The sequence below is a fragment of the Macrotis lagotis genome, chromosome 2 (assembly GCF_037893015.1).
Source record: "Macrotis lagotis isolate mMagLag1 chromosome 2, bilby.v1.9.chrom.fasta, whole genome shotgun sequence".
Classification (NCBI taxonomy): domain Eukaryota; kingdom Metazoa; phylum Chordata; class Mammalia; order Peramelemorphia; family Peramelidae; genus Macrotis; species Macrotis lagotis.
The window spans coordinates 19,166,576-19,184,740 of NC_133659.1; the positions used below are offsets into that span (position 1 = coordinate 19,166,576).

Below are 18,165 nucleotides of genomic sequence, written 5' to 3' on the forward strand. Positions count from 1 at the left end.
TCCATATTACAGATGATGAAAACTAAGTCTGAGAGATTTGGACAGCTGAGTAGCACAATGAATAGAGTGCTGAACCTGAAGAAGGAAGATGTGTCTTCTTCAGTTCCAATTTGACCTAAGAAACTTATTATGTGATCCTGGGTAAGTCATTTCACCCATCTGTAAAATGAAAGGGAGAAGGAAATGGCAAACAATCCCAAGAAAACCCAAGAAGGGATCATCAAGTGTCAGACACAATTGCAGTAAATGAACAACAGCAACAAAGTCTGAGAGAACTTGTGACCCATTCAATGTCACATAGGCAGCATCTGAGGCAGAATTCGAATTCAAGTTTTTCTGAATTCATATGGAGTGCTCCAGCTACCAATACTACCTAAGTATCTCTATAATAAGAATATTGGAAGAAAGGGCTAATAAAAGAATTGAGATTGATATGATTCCATGGCTTATAAGTCATTCCCTATTGTTCATCGTGGCCAGACAATCTCCCTTTTCTCATTAGAAAAGTAGACTGGAATCATATGTCTTGGGCATTAAAATTTCTTTTCCCCCTGCTCAAAAACACTTATTAAGTGCTCACTATGGGCCAGATGCCATACTAAGCACTGGTGATACAGATTAAGAAAAAAAAGTTCCCAGCTCTCAAGAATGTTATAGTCTCTCAGGGAAGACAATTTTCAAATGATTCTGTACAGACAAGATAAGTACAGGAAAATAACTGAAGATAATGCATAGAGGGAAGGTAACTAGACAACATGAACTGTTTTATTATTCTTTCTGAATCACTGGTATTTTTCATGTTAGGGCAAGAAGCAATGTAATTCAGGAAGAGTTACCCTTCCCTCAGTTTCCTCATTTGTAACTGGATGATCTTTAAAGGCCCTTCAACCTCTGACTATCTTCAGTCTTAGTTCAAATTTCGATATTTGATGAGAACTCAGCTCCATCTTTCTTTCTGGGAAACCACCCATTCAAACACTCTACCATATCAAATTTCGGAGCTATTAGGAGCCTCTGTATATTGAATATACAAAAAGAGAATACAGTTGAAAAAATCCTGACCATATAATTGAACCCTTAAAGCTGTTTGGCCCGGAAGAATGATTTTGGACTTGCTTACTTAGACTTAAAGGAAAACATACCGAAAGTCTTCAGTTTGCAGAATTACAGAGACCCTGCCTATATGAGCTATTTCTCCAAAGATGTTTTTCTTTGTGAAAAGCCATGATTGTGTTACTGCATTATTTATATGCCACTCACAGTATTTACATTTCAAGTCCACACTTTCCAGGGAAACCTTTTGTTCTCTTTCTAATGAGAGCAGAACCTGGATAGTCTCAACTGAATCAGCCAGTGAATAACAGAAATGCCTGTACAAGGGGGAAGGGGAAAGACATGACAGAGATATGCTTGGCTAAAGCTTCCAGGCCAACACAGTCCTAGAATGGAGGTGTTTTTTTTTCAATCTTTACAACAGATTGACCTAAGAACCTGAAGACCCAATCCATAGGGAGATCCAAGGACCTGAACCCAACTTCTAACTGGATAACCAATAAACAACAAGAGGGTTCCTTGATGGGTCTATTTGGTTGAAACTGCTTCATGTCCAACACTATCATTCCTGTGATGTGTCTGTCAAAATTCAGTTTTCCTGGTATTGGTTCTGGGCTTCCTCAGGACTTGCTGACAGGCCTCTGACAGGCTGAACTAATGTAAGCCATGAGATAGCACAGGGCCATATTAAGTTGCCATTTTGGGGAGTGTGTAGCTGATAAAATGGTCAGATGGGACTGTGACAGTGTGGCACTGGCATGAAAGGCCTGGAAAACAAAGACAGATTAGGAGTGGGAGGTCCAACCCCTCTTCCACCAGGAAGGCCAACATTCTTTTTGAATTTGGAGAGAGAGTGTCATCTAATGGAACCCTAGAGGTATGAACTCCCACTGTGATCTGGCCTGAAGAACATCATAGGACCCAGAAAGAATAATAGCAGGCAACACCGAAAGATCTGCTTTAATGTCTGAGCAGTATTTTGCTGCTTTTTTAAAAGAAAAGTCTTACAACAGTCCTTTGAAGGAATTATCAATGTTTTTATTATCTTCCTTTTAGAGCTGAGGAAACTGAGATTCAGAGACTCATTAAGTCAAGGGATATCCTACTAATATCTATCTTTCTGACTCCTGGTCCAGAAGTCAGACAACAAGTATTTTTAAGAGAATACTGGGTCAGGAACCTACTGTTCCACAAAAAGCAAATACAAGGTTCTTGCCCTCAAAAAGATCATATTTCAATGGGGAGCTAAGGTCAAATGGGCTCCCAAATAATTTAGGAATTTTGTCTGATGAAGAAGGAGGAAGAGGAGCATCAGTAGCTAACATTACAGAGCATTTACAATGTAGTAGTCGGTGTATCAGGGTAGCAGACACTGTTCCAAGCATTTTACACTTACTCTCATTTGATCCTTACCACCACTCTGAGGTAGGTGTCATTATTATTCCCATTTTATAGATAGGAAAATTGAAGCTAACAGGTTAAGTGACCTGCCTAATGTTACATAGCTAGTAAATATCTGAGGACAGATTTGAACTGTGGGTGCTCTCTACTCCAGGTTAGGGGCTCTATACTGTTGAAGGAACTTTAGAACTTCTCTAGGTCAATCTTCTCAGTTTATAGATTATAGAGTGATAGATTTGAAGTTGGTCAGGGACCCTAGAAGCCATCATCGAGAGTTATGATTTGCATATTAATAGGAAATTGGTACTACTACTACTACTACTACTACTACTAATAATAATAATAATAATAATAATGTGGTTTCCAGATAACCTTCTTACAGGCAGGCTTTGGGGCTGGGTAAATAGTGAAAATAAAGTAGCCAGAGCATTTGGTTCTAATCATGACAGGTTTGCATTCTTTCCCTGGGCTGTTCTGGCCTTTATTTAGTAAAGTAGATCAGTATAAACTGTACTCTGTACCCCTCAAACCACACAACCAACTTAGCCATTCCCATAGGACACCTCTGTTGTCCTATTTGGATGGAAACAAGTGTTGAATTGCCCTCCATGAGGGGTTTGCCCTGGCAAGATCACTCAAGTCCCAAATCTGATTGTTCTCTGATCCACCCTCCCCTTCCCTGTATGTATATAATATCTGGCTCCACACTAGCAAGGTGGAGAAGGATGGAGTAATCCCAGGATTTACAAATTAGTTCCTTGCAAGGAAAATAATTAACAAACCTGTATCAGGTTGCTGACATTTTGTCTCTGGTCTGTTTCGTCAGTCTGGGTTAGAAACAGCTCAGTAAAATTTGGTTAATACCTTTTAGCTCATTTCTGTCATTTTCCAGATAACAAAATGGAGGTCCATAGAAATGGAGAAACACTTGACTAAGCTCACAAAGGTAGTGACAAGGGCTAGGTTGGACTCCTCATCTTTGGACTTCAAATATATGTAGTCCTGTCTTCTACATCATAATGTGACTATTATCCTAACTTCTGCTCTATTCGCCTAACAGGATTGTCTTGGGAACAAGCAAAATAGGTAAATGAACTTTATAGCTATAGTACCTCATGTCATTGTAAGCTATTGTCACTGATATTAAAATGAATAATAAAAATATCACTTGACCAAAGTGGCACGTGGTGGTGGAAAGAGTATAGATTTAGAGGTTGACAACGTGCATTCTAATCCCACCATTATCACTTTATCACCTGTATAACTATGGACAAATTACAGACACCCTGGTCTCAGCTTCCTCTTCTGCAAAATGAGGAATTCATTCCATTCCACTAATAGCTTAGATATTGAACTGGAAAGTTACTGAAGGAGAAGGGATCTTCTATATCTATGAATGACATCACAATTTGACAAATAAAGAAACTGAGGTTCAGAGAGAAAAAGTAACCTGAGTGACCTAGGAAAAGTTCTAGCATCCTTCACATCTTTAGTTTTAACTTAAAGTGTGGGATTACATTTTCTCTCTAGTTCTGCCACCTGTAATAAATCTTATGAAAGTCTGGATTTGCCTAAAATCACAAGATCAGAAAGAGACTCAATCCTTTGCCTTCTGACTCCTTTCCAAAATATCACATTGTCTTCCATGTGAGGAGGGAAAAAAAAGATCAAACTGACTCTACCGAGAACACTTAAACAACTTGGTTTGTATTTTGTTTTTTAAACAGAATCGGAACAGAAAAATAACAGCATGGCTGACAGTGACTATAGCAGAGTGGGATAGTCCTGAAAAAAATGATATCACAAAGTCCAAAATCATGACAAGTTTAGCACTGGGGTGATTATTGAAGATGTCCTTTAAAAAGGATGCCAAACAAAGAAGTGGACTGGCCCATGCAATAGCAGCTACGGAAATGACAGGAATACTTTTTTCCTTTTGTTTTCTCTATAAAGGGAAATGATTTTCAGACTGGACACTAGAGAATGAAAAGGATGCCCCAGGAAATGAAATACAAAATATGTGAGGAGGGAAGGATAGAGGCAGCTGTCCCCAATTAGTTCAAGTTATCAGGATTATATGAATTACATCTTGGGACATTAAAAACAATTCAAGGAGGTGAATGCCTCAGGGGCAGTGCTGTGTAGTGGATAGAGCATTAGCACAGGGGTTCTGAGACTTGGATTCAGCTCTCTCAGCAGTATTATCATGTATAAGTCACACAGGAATAAGAGTAGATCTCATTTGGTACAAAAGGTGGCACAGTAGACAAAGCACCAGCCCTGGAATTAGGAGGATCTAAATTCAAATCCAGGCTCAGACACAATATTTAGAGCAGGTAGGTGGTGCAGTGGTCAGAACACTGGTCTTGGAGTCAGGAGGATGGGTATTTGAATCCAGCCTTGGATACTTGACACTTACTAGCTGTGTGACCTTGGGCAAGTGACTTCATCCTGGGCCCATGCAGGGCCATTTCCAGTCATCCTGATTTATATCTGGCCACTGGACCCATAAGACTCTGGAGGAGAACGTGAGGCTGGGTACTTAGCACAGCCCTCCCCTCCCCACTCATATCCAATTCATGTACTTGTCATATCATCACCTTCCTGAAGTCTTCTGACAAATAAAATGGACAAATGTGTTTATTTACAAAAATATTATTAACCCCATTTTAGAGATGAAGACTGCTTTAATTATGGGGCTAATAACGTACTATCTGCCTCACAGGGTTATTGCCAGTAGAGTGCCTAGTAACATTCCAATGGCTTCAAGAAGTTGACTTTGTAAGCACAATGTATGGTTGAACAGCTTTAAATGAAAAAGACCATGGGAGCACCAGTCCTCAAGTCAGACAGGACCTGAGTTCAGATATGGTCTCAGACGCTGAGGCTGTATGACCCTGGGCAAGTCACTTAACTCTAACTGCCTCAAAAAAAGGAAAAGAAGGGGAACTAGGTGAAGTGGATAGAGTGCTGGTCCTGGTGTCAGGAGAACCTGAGTTCAAATACAGCCTCAGACACTTAATAATTGCCTAGCTGTGTGGCCTTGGGCAAATCACTTAACTCCATTGCTTCAAATAAAAATAAAAAAAGAAAAGAAAAAGTTTTCATAGGCTGCAAGATTAAGTTAAATCATCAGCATGCTAAGGCACCTTGTCCTTGTGTGCCTACTCTGTTTAATTAAAAAGCCAAACTAAACCAATATAAGGAGTTTCCTAACATTCTCATCCATCTCTTTAGATGATTCCCCCTCTTTTACTCATTAAAATTAATTTTCTTTGGACTTTCAGAATTTCTTTTTTAAGAGCTTGTCTGAGTTTGCTTTTTAATAGAATTTTAGTTCATGGAATATATCCTTTTCCTAAATTTAGAATATATTCTTGACAAATCCCCTTTTCAACAATCTAAGGGGAAAGGATTGCATGCCTCAAAGGTTTCCATCCTGTTCCTCTCTGTTGGTGAGAATAAAAACTAGTATAGAATGATCTCTAATCTTTTCTTCCATCTTTTGGCAAATAAAATCATCTGTAAGGTAATATTCAAGGTAGTGGTTTTTTTCCTGCCTCTAGAAATGGGGCCAGTTTTATCCATTGTGGGTTGGGGTGTGAGGTTGATGAAAGGAGCTTGACACAGTACTGCCAAGCTCTTCTGTGAGAGACTCACTGGTGAAGAGGAAAGTGTTGGGATAATGACAAGTGATGCTAACACCTGCTTTTGTTTTGTCTGATATCTCATTTTCTTAATAGAGGAAAAATGGGAAGAGTTGAAAAGTGATAGAGAATTGCAGCAAAGCAGAGAAGCAGTTGTCTGATTAAAGATACCCCAAGGTAATGTTCAATGGCATTCTGAAAGCCAAAGATGCTTCAGAGAATTCAATTTTTAAGTGTGTACAACCTACATAACTAGATGGCCCTGCTGGCCACTACCACCTTCCCATCTCCCAGAGACTCAGTGTAAAAAAGACATTTTCTATCCTGTTTCTATTACTTTGGAGGCTGAAATAAAAGGGACTCAAAAACCATAATACTCAGGAGTATAAAATGGAAGCTTCCAGAGGGGAGAGGATGGGTATCTTTTCTATGTCATCATTTATATCTTTCTATCTCAAATGTATGAACATCACAGTCACTAAATAGTCATTATGTTGAATTCATTTAAATGAATGAAGAGCTAAAATATTGAACAATACCATCTTTTAAGCTTTTCTTTTAAGTAAAAATAATGAAAAGTCAGAAAATTTTCCCCAAAACTTCAATAAATTTGACACATCTCTTACATCACAAAACAAAATGAATTTGCATTATTTTAATCTAATTATTTTGTGTATTTGTGTGTGTGGGGGGGCAGACAAACCATTGATAGACAAGGGAGTATGTACATCCCTTCTCAGAATGTTGATTTTTTTTTAGATAGAAGGAAATACTAAATTTCCATTAGAGTTTAATGAAACTCAAGAAGTATTTTTTCCATCCAAGTTTGCTGACCTACTGAATTGATGGATAGACCCCAGGTTAAATACCTTTCCTCTAGGGGAAGTGGTTCTCATCTCAGAGTGACTTCCATTGACAGTACAATCCCCATTGGGACATAGTTTAATATAATGGAAAGAATGTTACCTCTGGGGTCATAATGCAGATTTTTGAATTGTGCTTTTGGTACTTGCTATCTCCATGATTTTGGGCAATACACTTAACCGTATTCCATTTTCCCATCTGTTAAATCAAGGGGGCCAGATTCAATGGCCTCTGAGGTCATTTCTAGGTTGAGATATATATTCTGATGGGAAACAAAAGAACTTTTACTAAGTGTTTGCAATGTGCCACACTTTTAGGGCAGCTGTGTGGAAAAAATGGATAGGATCTAAAGTTAGAAAGACTGATATTTCTGAGTTCAAATCCAGTCTCAAACACTCATTAGCTATGTGACCGTGGGCATGTCACTTAAGCCTCTGTCTCAGTTTCCTCCTCTGTCAAATGAGCTTGAAAGAAAATGACAAACCACTGCAACACTTTTGCCAGGGAAATCCCAAATGAGATCTCAAAGAATCTGACATAATGGAAACTAACTGAACAACAACAACAAAATAATATGATGAAAAAGGGAAAAAACTGGAAGAAAAAAATTTAGAAAAATTAATTATGTAAAAAATCAGATATTATCAGCCGGGCCCCACATTCATCAACCCCACCACTGTATATATTTTTTCCACATTTCTTTTTTGAAACCAAACTTGGCCATTGTAATTTGTAGCATTTACTATCAATAATTTTCATTGTTGTTTACTATCAATTTTTATTGTTGTTTTCTCCATTTATTTTGTTAGTGTCATTGTATAAATCATTTTCACTTTTTACTTCAGTTGTATCAGTTCACAGAAGTTTTCTGTGATTCTCTGTATTTAGCATATTCATCTTTTCTTATATTTCAATAATATTACATTATATTCACATATCACAATTTATTCAATCATTCCCCAATCAATGGGCCACCCTTTTGGTGAATGACTTTTGGTGTAATATATTTCTGCTAATTTTTATAAATTTTGTTTATCGGATACAGATAAAAGGTATTTGATAAAAATTCCCTTTCTTATTCTAGATGCATTAATGTTGTTTTAATTACTTCTATCCTTTGTTGGTTGGAAATTCATCCCTCTCCATGTTCTCTTTTATTATGTGATTGTTAATATTTGTATCATTAGTTCATTTTTAAAGTACTTGTGAAATATGGTACAAAATCCTGGCCTAAATCTCATTTCTTCCAGAATGTTTCACAACTTTCCAATAGTTCTTCTCAAATAAGGAGCTATTTTCTAAGAATAATGTTTTCAAGTTTATTGAGCGCCACTGATCCTTGGAGGAATTCGTATCATAGTAAGAAGACAACATATCAAGGACAATTGGATTTTCAAAGTTGGGTAGAAAGAGAATAATTTAAAAATATTCAAGAAATAGCATGGCAGTCTGTTTAAGCTATCAACTAGACTTAAGTCCCAATTTTTCCACTTAATATCTATAGAACTTACTTCCCCCATCTACAAAATGAAGAGGCAAGAATAGATGACCTCAAAGGTCTCTCTCAGATTTCAATCTAGGATATTATGATCCTTGCAGTCTTAAGAGATTCAATGTAGGGGAAAATACTAGTATTCTGACCTGGTAATAAGAAATACTAGGGAATAAGAAACCCAGATCATGAGGTGTGGGTTGAGAAATTTAAAAATGTCTTTAAATTCAACAAGATTATATTGAGCTTTTCCTATGTGCCTTTCCAATGACAACTATTGCCTCTCATCTTCTCCCTCTGAGATTCTATTCCCAAATCATTTCAATTATTATCATCTACTTGAAGTCTTTCCTGAGTCATCCCCAACCAGAAATTAGTGGGTTAATACTTTATTGTGATTCAGTCATTTTCCATTTGTTTCTGACTCTTTGTGACCCCATTTGGGGTTTTCTTGGCAGGGAGCCTGGAGTGGTTTGCCCTTTCCATCTCCAGCTCATTTACAGATGATGAAGCTGAGACAAACAGGGTTAAGTGACTTGCCCAGGGTGATCCAGATAGTAAGTGTCTGAGGCTGGATTTGAACTCATGGCTTCATGATTATAGGCTCAGTGCTCTATGTGTCACCTACCTGCCCTAGACTTTCCTACCATTCATATACATATGTATATGTACATATTATGAATGTATCATATTATGGATACATACTCATATGAGTATCAAAAATGTTACCTAGATGGAGAATCTCAAATTCCACATTCTCTAAACCCCACACGCATAAATATAATATATATATATGCATATATACATATATAAATATATATTGATATATGTATTCCTATCTGTATATTATGTTCATGCATATGTGTGCATACAATATAAATTATTTAATATGTATTTTGTATAGAATTTTGTATCTACTTGCTTCCCCCCAAGAGAAGAGGATATTAGCTCCTGAGGGCAAGGAATGTTTTCCTTTTTTCTTTGTATCCTGGAGTACTGTGTCTGTCTTATCAGGCTCCTCAGGATGGTAAAAGTTTTTAAATGTTAGAATAGGTTATTGGATGGGGTTAAAGATTTTCTTTCCTAGGTTATTTTCACTGTCTGAACTTGATTCTTATATAAGGGGGCAGAGTTCAGATGTGGTCCTAACTGAAGACAAAGAGAATAGGCATCTTCCCCTTCTGATGATTTTGTGTGATGATTTTCTGATTATCTGTATCTTCCCAATTGAGGAATGCCATTCCATTTACTTTAGTTTATAGATGGAATTAATTGTTATGGAATTTATTATTATTATGATGTGACATTCTACCAATAGAATATAAGTTGCATCAGGCCAAGGGGCCTTTTGGGTTTAGGTTTGTGTCCATAGGACTAACACAAACAGCATCAGGTACAAAGCAGATGAACAATGAACAAATCCTTGTTTTAAGTGAATTGGTATAAAATCAAGGACTTCTCTGAGTGAAAAAGAAGGGTCCCTGCTATTTCTAACTAGAGGAAAGGATGCTAAGGAGCAATATGATACAGTGGGTAATCAACTGATTGTGGAGTCAACAAAACTTGGACTCAAAACCTGCTACTACTGACACTAGAGCAGTGTGATCCTGGAAACGTCATCAAAATCTTCTGAGTCTCAGTTTCCTTCCCTGTAAAATGAGAGGATTTGATTCTATGGTTTCTACCATTCTAAGAGAATAGGACATTCCAACAACTACAATAAAAATATATAATTATATATATATATAAATACCAGCATACATATACAAACATACACATATATCTATGTAATTATTGCATATATATATATATATATATAGTATATATGTATATGCACAGATATGTCAATATGTGTGTATCCAGCTTTATTTTAACTTCTGAGTTCCAGTCATTCATCATCAATTGTTTCTGAGACATCTCAAATTAGATTTCACATGTCCATTGTGTTATGGGGTACTAGACATGTGCAAAACAGAAGTCCTTTATCTTCTACCTCCTCCTCCTCTTCCTCCAGAAAGCACTCCTCTGAACCTTCATATTACTACTGAAAGTTTTCCTATTGCCTCAGTCACCCAGGATCACAGCCTTATCCTTTTTTTAGGTTTTTGCAAAGGAATGGGGTTAAGAGGCTTGTCCAAGGCCACACAGCTAGGTAATTTTTAAGTGTCTGAGAATGGATTTGAACCCAGGTCCTCCTGACTCCAGGGCTGATGCTCTATCCACTGCGCCACCTAGCTGGCCCCACAGCCTTTGATACACCTTTCTCATTCATGGAGCCAATCTGCTTTCAACCTCATCAGTTCTAATGACATCTCCTGTCTCCATCCCCCTTTTCTATTCTTCTATTTTCCATCCTATTATTTCACAGTCTTTCTTCTGGATGCTACATTAACCTTCTGATATCTCTTCCTGCCTCACATCTCTCCTCACTTGCATCCTCCACTCAGCAACCAAAGTGGTTTTCTTAAAGTGCAATATCCCTCTACTCAATAAATTCTAGCAGCTTTCTATTACCTTCACAATTAAATATAAATTGAAATGTAAAGCCCTTTCCAATACATCCCCTTTCTCCCCTTCCAGTCTTAACCCTTTGCTCCACATACTCTTCTCTGTACAGGATGTTTCATTTCCCAGTTCCAAGTCTTTTCTTTGCTGTCCCCAACCTGAAATCTTCTTATATGCCACTTGAGCTTCTCAGTTTCCTTGTTTTTCCTTTCAAGAATTCACTCAAATTCCACATTTTGCAAAAGGTTTTGTCTGGTTCTCTCTCCACCTCCCCCCAATGAGTGACTTCTCTTTGAGATTGAAAGATTCCCTTTCATTTTATATATGTGTATACACCAGGCATAATATACATATCATAAATCTAAATAGTGATTAGATTATTGGTTCCCCCAGTTGAATGTATGTTCTGTGAGGCAGGGTTTAATGGGGGTTTTCTTTGTTCCTCCAGAGCTTAGCAGTGTCTGATATAAATTCTTGTTTGACTGACAAAACAAAATTTTTTGTCCTCTATGAATGATTTCATCAATAAAGGGAAATCACAGTGAAGAAAATTATTCTACCTATGGAAATCAGCAAATGAGGTTTTTCTGAGCTGAAGTGACTTGTCAAATGTGTCAAAAGTGGGACTTGAACCCAGACCTTCCTGCTTTCAAAGCAGAGATGGAATTGTTTTTCTTATAGTGGCAGACTTTCAGTTCATTAACTGGATCCTTTGTGAAGTAAAGGTAAACAAGCATATAGAAGATTCAAACCAGAAGAAACTGCATAGAGGGTCTATGATGTAGTAAGCAGACCATGAGACCATGGATCCATAGAAGAATCCATATTATCCTAATCTCAACAAAGGGACAGAGCTATATCGCCCATAATAATAGCTAAACCAATTGTGGAACATGAATGACACAGGTTATTACTGAACTGACAAATTAACAGAGAGGTAAAGCAAGACTTAGGAGACCTGGTGGAGAATTAGTCACTACCCACCGTCAGTGGCACCCAAAACTTTTGTGATTTTTTTGTCTAGGTAGTTGATTTCTCATTCTAGTCTTTCCAAAAAAAAATTTAAAAAGCTTTTCAACTCTTCTGTAACTGAGAGTGTTCAGAGAGACTCCAAGGGCCCTGTTGATAAGTAATCCACACCCTTAGTTCAGGAGGAGAACGTGTCAGCCTCAAGGCATCTGGAGGCAGAACCAAGATAGAGCTCTTGGCTCCCTATTTTACACAGTTCCAATAATGATTATCATACAAAATCCACTAGCCTGGTTTTGTTTTTCAAGAAGTATTTCTTGGCAGAGATTCAGAGGAAGTTTTAATATAAACACTGCTTTCTATAAAAATACTTTTTTATGGCATTTAACCTGGAAATCTCTCAATGCTAGATTCCATCTCTTGATGACACAGAGAGCAAGCCTTGGAACAAGGTAGGTCGAGGTCCACTTCCTGTCTCTGCCATATACTACTTGAATGACCCATAATTTTGGCCTAAATAACTTCTTCCTTAAGTAGATCCACTTGAAAATATTAAGAAGGCTTTAAACCTAGCCTAAATCTGACTAGAGATGATTCAAACTGTCATGAATCTCAACCCTCCCATACCTTTTGCCAGAGAATTATAGAGGGGACAACTTAGTCAGGTATAGGTTTGGATGGACTAGTTATTCAAATCCCTTCTAGCTCCAAGAATGAAATGATGGAATTATAGGACTTTGGGCAAGTGATTTTAATTATCAATTGATAAATCTCTCTGGTTCTCAGTTTTCTACAAGAGAAGATTGGGAATTGGATTGGAATTCTAGTTTAACTGATGCCTAAAGGGAATCTTCACCCAAACATTCCCAACAAGAGATCATTTAGCAAACAAAGACCTCCAAGGAATGGGAACTCACTGGCTCAAGAGCATGTTCATTCCATGATAAAGCAGTTCTCTTTTTTTGGAGCTTTATTCAGACATTGGGATTATATTTGCCTCTTGCCCTCCCAGGACCAAAGAGACCAAGTCTAATGCTGTGTGACCCTGGGTAAGTCATTTCACCCTATTTGCCTCAGTTTCCTCTTCTATCAAATAAGCAGAAGCGAACCATTCCCATATCTTTGTCAAGAAAACCCATCCTGTTAGGCAGTGAGTGAGCTCCTCATCTCTGGAGAAAAGTAAGGAATAGGTAGGTGACAATTTTTTTTGCAAGGCAATGGGGTTAAGTGGCTTGCCCAAGGCCACACAGCTAGGTAATTATTAAGTGTCTGAGACCGGATTTGAACCCAGGTACTCCTGACTCCAAGCGCGGTGCTTTATTCACTGCACCACCTAGCTGCCCCAGTAGGTGACAATTTTTAAGGAAGATTTTGAGGGAGTTCATGGTACAGGTGATGGGTAAAATAAGCAGGTACAAATCCTCTTCTGGGTCAAAATTCCATTGTCACTGAATACTAGGGTTCTAAATTAAAATCATTCCTATACTTCTCAATCTTCTTTCTGCCCTCTACTGGATTATCAATTCATCAATCAATCCATTATTAATTAACAAGCATGAATTAAGTTCCTACTATGGGTCAGGCTCCTGTGGTAGGTACCCGGGGGTACAAAGCAATCAATCAAGCCATACACATTTATTAAAAGCCTTCCTTTCCAGACCCTGGAGATTCAAATCAATTCAACAATCTGCAAACATTTATTAAATTCCTACACTGTGCCAGACACTGGGAAAACAGATCAATTCATTTACCAGCAATTATTAAGTGCCTACTCTGGAGCAGATGCTTTGTTAGGTGCTGTAGATACAAAACATTTCATCAAACCTTAAACCTTTATTAAATGGTCCAGGAATTATGGATACAGATCAATTAATCCACAAGAATCTATTAATGGTCTAGTCTGTGCCAGTCATTGAAGATAGAGATCAAATAAATCTCAAGCATCTACCTGCTCTTTGCCATGCCCTCTGATTGGTGTTGGAGAGAGAAATAAAAACATTAGAAATAATTCCAATGGAATCTGGAATCTGAAAACCTGGGTTCAAATTTCTGCTCTGTCACCCCTCATCACCACTGTCATCTTTTCCAGAACCCTTACTTGGGTTCAGGGCCCTCACATGTAAAATGAAGAAGACTGAATTTGGAGGCCTGAGAGCATTCCTCTATCTTCATATCTTTGTCCTCTGGACGTTCCTATCAGAGCCTTCAGTGCAGAGGTCTTCTCTGAGGCTAGCCCTGACCACCTTCCCTAGAGCTCAGCCTGTTCTGCAGTCCTTTAGAGGGGTTAGCATTGGTGGCCCCAGTTCCATTGTCATTCACCTGGTCAGGCTCATGAGCCCAGGATGGCCGTCTTGCCTTTGAACCTGTTCTGCTCAGAATTCCGTGTTCCGAGGGGTTCGAGAAGTGAGAAGTTGAGCAGAAAGGTCAAAGAGCACTGGCAGTCTATCATGTTACTGCTTGTTTTCCCTTTTCAGAAACAACATGTGTTTTTCGAATCGCAAGTGCTCTCCAGGCTTATTTATAAACCGGCTCTGCAAAGGAAAAAAATAACTGCTTGCCCTAAATTCAGCTCTCTCTCTTCTCTCTCCCCTGTGCATTGTGTCTGAAGGGCAGTGTAAAAGAAATAAATCAAGTCTGGAGGAATTGAGGCCCTGAGAAAGCAGAGAGAGAATGACTAGAGACTGAAGGGGATCCTGGTCCCACTACCCATGAGGGTGCTGGGTGCTGAGATGGGCTCATTTTAATGGGAGAGACATTTCTAGGGAGACTGGAAGAAAAGGTCATTTACTCTTTACTTCAGTTCTGTGTTTTGTTCACGACAGCTTATAGGGATGTGGGTTAGAAGGGGAGAGCAGCGAAGAGTGTTCCAAGGGACTGCTTCTTGGGCCTGGGAAGGGAAACCTTGGGGCAAGAGGACAGAGTGGAAGGATTTCAAAGGTTCTTGGTGCTGTTTGGACTTCTGTTTGCTCTTGGCATAACAGAGTAATGATCCTGAAGAGTAAAAAGGGTTGGATTTTTTTTTACTGGTGGAATTCTCCTCCATTTCTACTAAGGGAGAAGCAGTAATGAGAAATGATAAGGAGGCTGGTTTGGGTCCAGGCCTAGGAAGACTATTATTTCTCTTCCATAATGTGGAATGATGATTTTAGCCATAGGGGAACTCCCTTCCCCCCCACGAAAATCCACTCTTGGCCTTTAACTTAAGTTTGGAGTTTTGTTGGGTACTGAGAGGTCAAATCTCTGTCTCAGTAACACAAAACTAACTTACACAAGAAGAAGGATCTTTAAATCTTATTCTTAATAACTTCAAGACCAGAACACTATCCATTGTATTTGGATTTTTGTCTTCTGACAATTAAGACTGCCTAAAAATATGATGGACTGACTTGTGCAGTAGTGAGTTCCCCATTCCTGAAAGTGTTCAAGTGACTGGATGAAGGTATGTCAAGATATTGTAGTGAGAGTCCCTTCCTAGGAACTAGGTCAAGAGTTCCCAACCTGGGTCTCTTAAATTTGTTTTCATTTTATATTTTGATAACTATTTCAACATTATGGGTTTCCTCTGTAATCCCATGTCATAGTTTATGGGTTTAAAATTATTTCCTCGAGAAAACACCCTTCAGCTTCACCAGACTACCAAGCTGTCCATGATACAAAAAAGGTCAAGAACCCCTGGATTAGATAAATTTTGCAGAGGAAGAAGGAAGGAAGGAAGGAAGGAAGGAAGGAAGGAAGGAAGGAAGGAAGGAAGGAAGGTGGAAAGAAGGGAGGTCAGGAGGGAGGGAAGGAAGTAGGGAAAGAAGGCAGGGAGGGAGAGAAAGAAGGAAGGGAGGGAGGGAGGAAGGAAGGGAGGAAGAAAAGAGGGAAGGAGGGAAGGAAGGAAAGAAGGAAGGAGGGAAAGGAGGAAAGAGGAAGGGAGGGAGGGAGAGAGAGGGGAAACAGTTATTAAGCACTTACTATGAACCAGGAAATATTCTAAGGACTTCAAAAATATTATCTCAACAACCCTGGATGATAGGTACTATTGTTAGTCCCATTTTACAATTGAGGGTCAGAGGTTAAGTGACTTGCTTAGGGTCACAAGGTAGCAGGTGACATTTGAACTCATATCTTCCATACTTTAGAATCATTGCTCTATTTATTAAGCCAACCAACTGAAAGAACTGGGATCAAATATCAGCTTAGACATTCACTATCCATCTGACCCTATGCAAGTCACTTAACCTCTGTCTGACTTGGTTTCCTCGACTGTAAAATGGAATTAATAATAGTACCTTACCTTCTAGGGTTATTGTAGGGAATCAACTAAGATCATATTTGTAGGATGCTGAGGATATTGCCTGGTACATCAGGGGCATCTAACAGATTTGGTTTCCTTCCTTTATTTAGTTCTCTTTTAATAGACTTACTCTATTATTTTTTAAGGCTTTAAGAATAATTCAAGAAGACTAAGATAAGACAAAGGAAAATTTCCTATAATATATTGCCAGGGGAGATGCCTGAATTTCCCTCTGAGGACAGATTTAAGAATATTAAAGCTCAGGAGAGTTAGATGGTACAGTAACCCTGGAGTCAGTAGGACTTGAGTTCAAATCCTGCCTCAGAAACTTAGTAGCTTTGTGATCCTGGGAAAGGTACTTAACCCTGATTACTTCCCTCACACACACATATACCACAAGAAAAACTGGAGCTTTTTGCCTAAAATTGCTACCAAAAGAGATGAAGAGATCATAATGATAACATTTATCATCACGACTCCTTTATCTTATACATTAGGGTTCAAAAAGTAAAAATCTCATGAAATATCTCACTGGAGTTTCACTGTCATCCTGACAGGGAGATACTATAGTTTTTAATATTCCCATTTTATGGGGGAGACAGGTTTAGAGAGTTTAAATGACATAACCTCAGTCACTGAGGGAGATTAAACTCAAGTTTCTTATTCAATAATGCACCAACCCTGGAGTCAAGAGGATCTGAGTTCAAATCTGTCCTCAAATACTTAACACTTAGCTTTTTGTGACCTTGAACAAGTCACTTAGTCCTGACTGACTCACATTCTGGGTCCATTTCAGTTGCCCTGATTCATATCTGGCCACTGGACCAGATGGCTCCGGAGAAGAAAGTGAGGCTGGTGACTTAGCACAACACCCCAACCCCATTCAAATCCAATTCATGTGTTCGTCATGGCATCACCTCCCTGATGTCATGGTCTTCTTCGGGAATGAAGGATAAACATTATCATAGCATGGTCTCTACTACTCTTTAAACTGTCTCTTATGGACTAGGTGACTTCTAAAGGTCACTTCTAGGCCACAATTCTATGCTTTAATCAATTTATAATGAAAACAACAATCTTCTCTCCCTGATTCAAGTTAATCATTTTGAGGGTTAAAATAATTTCTGGGAATTTCAGCCCTGGGCCAGAGCACCCTCAAGCACATAGCATGATCAACTCATGGTTCCATTTAAATAGAAAACACACCAGGGTGCTCTTTTGGTTCCAGAATCCAGAATATTTTTACCATTTGAGGAAATCTTCTTTGAGCTATTATAACAAATCAAAATGGTTTCATTTCTTAATAGCTTTTCCCCAGCATCAATAAGCCAGACCCAATCCTTTGAGATTTTTTTAGAAACTTTCCAATTCTGAATGGTTAACATAGCCATTGGCAGCTGCCAAACAGATGCAAACCTTTAGGCTTCACGTCATTGCTAATCCAGGCATAAGGAAACAATATGGTGCAAGGTTGTCTACTGTGAAGAAAAGTTAAAGGAATCACATTTATCTCTGGTCAAGTTTCAGAAGAACAAGGATTCCAGTAATATGGTTACTTCATTCATTCAGTTAACTAGCAAGCATTTATTTAGTTACCATTATTTGCTGGGGATACAAAGAAAAAAAATAATAGCCTATACCTTGGAGAACATTATACGCACACACAAACACACGCACACACAGACATAAACACATGCAATCGCTATCTATATAAATAATGTTAATGTTAAGTATTATTTTATTATGTTTATGATGATGATATTGATGATGATTCAAATTCATTTAATGAATCTTAAAGCATCTTAGAAATATTAGCTATTACTGTTAATACTGCTGCTGCTGCTACTACTGAAGGTTTTTTTTTGCATTGCTATGACCAAAACAAAAAAAGAATCATTACCTGGTGGTCTACTTTATTCTTCACTGGGGTAGCCACCAATTTCTCTTCATTCTAG

General features: G+C 38.3%; 1 protein-coding gene and 1 long non-coding RNA gene across 9 annotated transcripts in view; one reads left to right on the forward strand and one right to left on the reverse strand.

Annotated features, from left to right (window-relative positions):
- The window catches only part of FGGY (FGGY carbohydrate kinase domain containing), a 529,413-nt gene that overhangs the window by 294,966 nt on the left and 216,282 nt on the right, over positions 1-18,165 (reverse strand). The gene's annotated exons all lie outside the window — the stretch shown is intronic.
- LOC141512404 (uncharacterized) overlaps positions 1-18,165 on the forward strand; it is a 46,627-nt gene that overhangs the window by 27,797 nt on the left and 665 nt on the right. The window contains exons 4-5 of one of the 2 annotated variants that reach the window (XR_012475473.1): positions 13-141; positions 6,198-6,278. This is a non-coding gene — a long non-coding RNA (uncharacterized LOC141512404). The remainder of the gene's footprint in view (positions 1-12; positions 142-6,197; positions 6,279-18,165) is intronic. The other variant, XR_012475474.1, reaches the window with a different exon arrangement.